Genomic DNA, 7,870 nt, shown 5'->3' on the forward strand with positions numbered 1-7,870 from the left:
TAAGTGGATAATGTTTGGAAGGTAAAAAAGAAACAATCATCCTAAACTCTGAGAGATCTCAGAGAAGACCCCTCACTGAACTAGGTTACTAGGCTTCCTCCAGTATGGTATCAAGAAAAACACCACTAAAAACCAGACAATAGCAGCCAACACGCCAAGATGCTGACACGCTGCCGCCAGCCACCTCTCTTCTGTCAAAGAGGCCCAAGAGAGGAAGTGACATGAAATATATAGACGCTTTTACATCACTTTCCTGTGTCTCACATGTACCGATGATATCTTAGGCTTGACTTAGGACAGCCCAGGGGTCTGTCAGTTGTTTCTGATTTTTCATTTGCTAGTACATGTCTGTCATAGGCCATCCTCCTAAATACTTAATCCTTAAGTATGGGTGTAGACATTCCTGATTTTGTTAGACTAAGTAGGGTGGAGTAATCTAAAGTTCACAGTCTCCTGATTTTTTTTTAGACTAAGTTGGGTGGAAAAAACTAAAGTTTACACAGTCAACTTAGATGTGATACATCAAACTACATTTGTTTATACTACACATTGTCAACTGATTTGTCTACAAATATTCATAAGCAAATTGGTCAATGACCATTATAGCTATTCAAAACTTTGTTCAAAATAGGTCAAGTCCAAGACATTTTGAACTCCCAGCTAAAAAAAAAATCAGCATTCAAGGTATCCTACAATTTTCTAAAATAATTTTTATTCTGAATAAAAGGTCTGATTCCAATGCCCATGGACATTTTTATTAAATAAATGTATTATATGAAATGCATTAATACAGGGCTACCTTTGACAAACCCAGATATATATAATTAAAAAACTTCTGAAATGTAATTATACTGTTATGATTATAGGTCCAGTATAATATAAGAGTACAGGAAAGTTATCTGCCAGTCCAAATCAAAATGCAGACATTTCCCATAGAAGCCAATTTATTTCTTAAAAAAGGGGGAAAATGTGTGTGTGTGTGTGTGTGTGTGTGTGTGTGTGTGTGTGTGTGTGTATGTGTGTAGGGGGGGTTAAGCAGAATGTTGGAAAGGCAAGAACAGGTTCAAGAAAGGAAAAAAGAAGATCTCAAAGCTCACACAATTGAAGCTATAATAACATTAATTATTATACTGTTGAATCCCAATAATTAAAGAAAAGCATACTGTAGCTGTACACAGCCTACAGGAAAGCAATGATCTGGAGTTATAGTGGAACATGACTGAACAGGTAAGATACAGATTCACCATTGTGTGTTCTCTGTATTGCTTCAGCCAGTATCATTGAAATATCAATTGCCTAGATTTTAGATCAGTGCTTCATTTTGTCTTCTTGTGGAATTGTATTTGTGACCACCACAGCCTCAAATGCCGCATTATTAATCCTGAAAATAGTTGGCCCAGAGAAGATTCCATGAGTCAGAATAGCATAAAATTTGGTGACTCCAGCAGACAGTAACTTATCTGCAGCATGGCATATTGTGCCACATGTATCAGCCATGTCATCCACAAGGATGGCTACACCATCCTTCGTGTCACCAACCAAAACCATCCTGTCTACTTCATTTGCCTTCTTTCTTTCTTTATGAATCAAAGCAAACTCCACATTCAGTGTGTCAACAATCGATGTCACTCTTTTAGCTCCACCAGCATCTGGAGACACAATGATACAATTCCTAAATTCTGCAATATTTTCTTGAATCCATTGTAAAACTGTAGGTTCTGCATACAAATTACCCACTGGAATATTAAAAAATTCCTGTATCTGAGAAGCATGGAGATCCATTGTAATGATATGATCAGTCCCAGCCATGGAAAGCAGATTAGTCACAAGTTTTACAGAAATTGGAGCACAACTCTTGTCTTTTTTTATCTTCTCAGGCATATGGAAAACATGGGATCCCCGCGATCACCCTGGATGATGATGCAATTTTGCAAGCATTGGTCATAATGAGAAGTTCCATCAAGTTATCATTCATTTCCCCACAGCTGCTTTGGATAATGTAGACATCTTCCCCTCTCACATTTTCACCGATTTCTATACTGGGTTCCTGATTGCTGAATTTCTTAGTGACTACATTGCCCAGTTCTAGCCCCAACCTGTCAGCCACTTTCTGGGACAAGTCCTGGTTTGAGCTGCCACTGAACAGCACAAAGTTGGGCATGGCTGACATTAGGCGGGAGATGGCGGTGGCGGCTGCTGAAGCTCATAAACAATATTTTCAAAGAATTTAGAAGAAGACTTTTTGATCTTATCATCAACCCCTCTGGAAAGAGATAAAATCTGAGCATCCTGATTTTGACAAAAAAGCAAAGGCCAACTCTGTATGATTGTTATCTTTATGGAGGAACCAGGATTCAGTCAAAGTACATACTTAATATTTTAGGATTGGTACCAAGAGCTTTACGCAAACTTCCTCCTTACCTAATCACATTTGTTTAACAATTGGGAATGGCATCTCCATTACATATCTACTACCTAAAAGTTTATATGAGATGACTAGATTTTATAATAAACAATATAAAAATAAATAAAATATAAGCTAACTTCTTCACTAGCTAGGAGACCTCCCTAGCAGAGACACTGCCAAATAAGGAGCAGTGTGAAAATACTAAGAGAAGAAAAAGAACATTTGAACCCTATAGCATATTGTGAATTTTAGATTTTCTCCACCCTGATTAGTCTTTAAAATCCTATCAACCAGGAATGTATACACCCCTACTTAAGAATTAAGTGTTGAGGAGGATGGCCTATGACAGACATGTGCTAGCAAGTGACAAATAAGAAACAACTGACAGATCCTCTGGGCTGTCCTAAGTCAAGCTTACGCTACATGTGAGATGCAGGAAGTGATGAAAAGAACGGTCTATATATTTCGCATCACTTCCTCTCTCCGGCCTCTCTCATGGAGATGTTGGACTCTTTCAGGATTGGGACTTGTGGCGGCTTCCTTAGAATGCTTGGTGAGTGGTTTAGGCTGATTCCTTTTTTCCTTTACCTCCTAAAACGCTATCCTCCTAGGAGACCCCTCATCTCAGAGGAGACCTTGTGGCTGATAGCTGAGCTAGACTGAGAAAGGCTCCTTGGCCAAGGCTTCTGAAATTCTGCCTGGCTCATCGCAGTCTGGAACAGTTTAAGGTCTCTTTCCTCTCTCTCTCTCTTCTTCTTAATTTCTTCCCTCTATTATAATTAAACCACTATAAAAATCCAAAAACTGACTTGAGTATTTTATTGGGATTGAATTAATCCCTGGTGACCACTAGTATAATATATTCAGTCAAAACCCCCCTAATTTTTACACTTAACAATATAAAGTGTATGCCACATTGACCAAGTGTTCTCATACAGTGTGCCCATCATTGCACTGGAACTAAGTCAAATGTACACAAAATCAAGCCATTCCGCAATTGACAGATGGTCTGTGACAAGGAAATCACTTTTAAAAGACTGATATATATTAATTTAAGGTTGCCAAGGGATTCAACTATGTAATTCCTAAATGAAAACTCAAGTCAGCCGTCAACCTTTTATAAAGTTTAATTACAGACAGGAGGAAGAAAGGAATTAGAGATAGAGAGAGAGAGGGAGAGAGAAAGGGAAGAGAAGGGAATACGGCTTAAATACCCCTTCTGTTTAGGCTGGGCCAAAAGGCCCAAGCCCTTAGATAGCTGGGGCAAAGAAAAGAGATAAGTCCCTATTACTCACGTGACCAAAATGGAGAAACAGTCTCAAAGGCCCCCACCTTCAGCTTCCTTCAGAGCAAGCTTCTCAGAGCACACTCCAACCACTCAGACCAACTCCTCAACTCCCCTCCCTGAGTCTTCAGACCCCTCTATCTTTCAGGAAACCATCCAAGTTCCCTCCCCTCAGTTCTCACATCTACCAATCACTGTCCATCAATTTCCCTGTGCCAATGGAGGCTCTAGCTTAACCCAGGACCGCCCAGAGGTCTCTGGCTTTGCACATGTCTGTTGAAGGTCATATTCTCAAATAATTAAATCTTTGATCCTTTGCTACAGCCCTTCCTAAATCCTGTTAACCTGAGTAGGGTAGAGATTGGAATAATTAAATTTTGATCTATGCTGCAGCCCTTCCTCAATCCTGTTAGGACTGAGTAGGGTGGAGATTGATTCCAAGTATCTCCATTGTATCAATTCTAAAATCAATCATGACTCAAAGAAATTCCTGTTCTATGCTTAAGCATAGGTCAAAGTCCTTTCCATTATTCAGCAAAAGGTTTCTGTCCTAAAGTACTCTTAAGAAGGGAGGAGGAGGAACCTCCCATGCCAATGGGGTTCACATTCCAATAGCCAAGACCCACTATCAATAGGAAATTTTTCAAGTATGAAATTTCCCAATGGTGAAATTTTCAACATTTATAAGTCTAAGAAATTTTGAGGTTTACAGGCCAAAGGATATGAATAGGCAGTTTTCCTGTGAAGAAATAAAAACTATCAATAATCACATGAAAAAGTGTTCTAAATCTTTCATAACTAGAGAAATGCAAATTAAAACAACTCTGAGATACTACCTCACACCTAGCAGATTGGTTAATATGACAGACAGCAAAGGAAAATAATAAATGTTAGAGGAGATGTGGCACAATTGGGACACTAATACACTGCTGGTAGAGTTGTGATTTGATCTAACCATTCTTGAAGGCAATTTGGAATTATGCCCAAAGGGCTTTAACAGAATGCATGCCCTTTGATCCAGCAATGCCACTACTAGGTTTGTACCCCAAAGAGATAATAAAAAAGGATTGTACAAAAATATTCATAGCTGGATGGGTAGAGCCAAGATGGTGGCATCGAGGGTAGGATCCCTCTGAATCGCCTTTCAACTGATCATTACAAAACATCTCAAAAGGACAGAAATCAAAACCAGATGAATAAAGGGGCTCTCCCACTGGACATAGTATGAAAGGTAGGCAGTGAGAAGAGATTCCCACTCTGTAAGAGGATGAAACTGCATGAGGAAAAGCATAGACTGACCACTACCAGCTCTGCATACTGTGCCAGGATTTAAAGCCCTGTAAGACAGAAGCTAAGAAAGCAATGACCACCAACATGCAAGAATCCCATTCATGCAGTGACAAAAGGAGTTAAACAACAGCAAAATGAAAGCATTTGATTTAGAAAATACATTAATAAATCATTATGGTAAGTACTGAACTATAATATGCAAAGTTTAGCTGACTGTGTATGGACACAAAAATGGGGGATTGTGAACAAGGGGATGACCAAGAGCAAAGAGAAGTTGAAGTGTAAAGAGATGCTGAGAAAAGCAGCAAATGGAACTTTCACAAGACCTGGGGGTGGGTGGGATGGAATGCCATCTAGGCTCAAAAACAGTTGGAGCCAAAGACCCAAAGTTCTTCTTATCTGGGACTTTGTGTGGAGCTGGGGGAAAGAAATACCAATCTCAAAAAATCCTTTTGCTTGAACTGACTGAAGATGTCAATGCCAACTGAAGCAAATCTTTGGGATAGAGACTCTTTTTCCCTTAGGGGGACTCAGAGCATATTCCCTGAAGAGATTTCCTTGGTCAAGCCCTCAAGAGTTATATTAGGAAAGATAATATCAGGGACTTCCTCTTCCCTCTGCCCTTTCCCTTCCTTTCATTTCCTCATTCTTTCAATAACCCTATACCAGAATAAATTAGATACTTTGAGTTATACCAGAAATTGATTCAGAGTCTATGTTGTAGGAGGGGAATTTCAATCCATCAGTTAAGAAGGAAGCTGTGGGGAATAGATTTACTCAGTCTGGACTGACTGACTCCATTAGTAACTGCTCAACTCAGTGAAAGAAAGAGGAAGTGCCACATAGAATTCAGTCCCCAAACAGCTGTTCAGTTGTCCCTTCCCTTTCTAAGTCCCCCTCACTATTACAGAAGATGTCTTCCTGATACTATACCGGGCACTCTATCCACTGTACCACATAATTGCAGTCCTCCCCTTATTAGGAATAAATAAGATAATAAACATAAAGTAGTGTAAAAAGAAAATCAGGCTTATAAGTGTTATAAAAACACTATAGCATTAATATCTTCAAGTATATAATATCTTCAAGTATCTTTAAGCTTTCAATGTGCTTTACAAACATGATCTCATTTAATCCTCACATCAGTCCTGCAAGGTAGGTACTGTGATAATACCCAGTTTACAGATCAGGAAACAATTAGAGAAAATGAATGATTTGCATCTAGTGAGTGTCTGAAGCAAGATTTGACCTCAGGTCCTCCCACATTCAGGTCTATTACTCTTATCCTTTGAGCTCTCTTTGCACCTTGTGAGTCGCTCAAGATGTTTAATAGAGCCCCTATAGTATGAGGATCCAAATGAAGAGCAGCGGAGCCAACTGTGCTTTATTTCTACCCAGTAGAGAAGAACATATGCCAACAGGGCATCTGTGTCTGAATTCAGTCCCCATTGTCTATACTGGAAGGGGGCACACAGTAGGGCAGCTTCTAAACATGGAACCTGCAACTCTTGTCAGACAGGAGGCATTTAGGGTTCAGAAATTTTGTCATTTTAGACTCAGGCCAGACTGGCACCAATAGGCTACTGCTGCTGCCCTGTCATCCATAGGGGAAACTAGTTTGCTCTACTGAAATGAATTCTGTTGCCCCATGAGGAATAAGGAAAGAAGGGGAAGTACATAGGGAACTTGACTCTACCTGCATCTAACAAGAGGTGGAGAAGTGTTTGGAGGCAGGGAATGCCTAGTTCTTTGGCACATGCATGAATCCTGAGGTGCTGGGACCCCTCTAATAAAGTGTTTTTGTTGTCCCAGAGCATCTATCTTTTATGTAGTTCTATTCCTGCCTGGGAGTCTCCCTTCTCTCTGCTCCCTCACCCTTCCCAGACTCAAACCCTTCTTTCTTCTCTCCCCACCTGTGGAGCTGTTCCAAGGCATTCCTGATCCTCACCAAACATTTCCTGTTGTTTAAGATGACAGCCTCAAGAAATCAACACCTGTGTTCTTTGACTTAAAGTCAATAATACCTGTTCATATCAAAATAAATATTAACTTGCCATGTGAACTCCCAAGCAAACTCCCCAAAGGACCTCTTTCCCATACAAAATCAGAGGGAAGTTTAATGGAGGAAAATTTGGGGTTGGTAAAGGAAACAGGATCTAGGAGAGAGACAACTGATGTTTAGGGTTGGCTCAGAGAGAGGAGAGGGGCTTTGAAGATTTTCACCCTTCACCCTTCACTCCTTAGCTATGGCTGCTCTCCCAGATTTGCTCTTGTCCTTCTTGTCCCACCTCCACTACTAGAGACTTAAATATTTCTTCTTAAGAAGATGTCTCTCCCCCTTGAAGCTGTTCACTCACCCTTGATTCAAAGCTTAGGGAAAAGATAACTACTTTAATGTCAATTAACTCAATCAGGGTAATACAAAGGAATACCTGACAGAGAGAAGAATGAGAAAGTAAAGTGGGGGAAGGGAGTCCCTTTCTCTAGCTAAAACCGTTTTCCCTCCCTCCTAAAGTTTGGAGAGGAACTCAGGCTTTGGCAGTCTTTGCCCCCTGAGAGATAGTCAGGTTGACTTACCCTGGGTTTGGCCCCTTGGCCACAGTTCAGACCCAGGGCACCAGGAACTGAGGTAAAGTCTGACAGAGATTCAAAATGCCTTTTCTCAAGTTTCTCTTCAATAGTCTTTTCAATTGGGAAATGTTGGGGGGGGGGAAGGATTTCCAGTCACAAGCAGGAAAAGGTGGGTAACCCTCAGGAGAAAATCTTATTCACCCCTCCCTCTTCAGCTTCTCCAGACAGAGGGACCAAATGCTCTTCAGAAGGGAACCTTCTGCTTCCCCTCAAGATTCCATCCTCCTGGAGCTCCTCCCCCATCAAGGTGATGAGAT

At 40.5% G+C, this 7,870-nt stretch overlaps 1 pseudogene; it reads right to left on the minus strand.

The window, feature by feature from the left end:
• Positions 1 to 1,106: 1,106 nt before the first annotated feature.
• On the minus strand, positions 1,107 to 2,161 carry LOC100025282 (ribose-phosphate pyrophosphokinase 2-like; annotated as a pseudogene).
• Between the last annotated feature and the right edge of the window lie 5,709 nt (positions 2,162 to 7,870).

The sequence above is a fragment of the Monodelphis domestica genome, chromosome 4 (assembly GCF_027887165.1).
Source record: "Monodelphis domestica isolate mMonDom1 chromosome 4, mMonDom1.pri, whole genome shotgun sequence".
NCBI lineage: Eukaryota > Metazoa > Chordata > Mammalia > Didelphimorphia > Didelphidae > Monodelphis > Monodelphis domestica.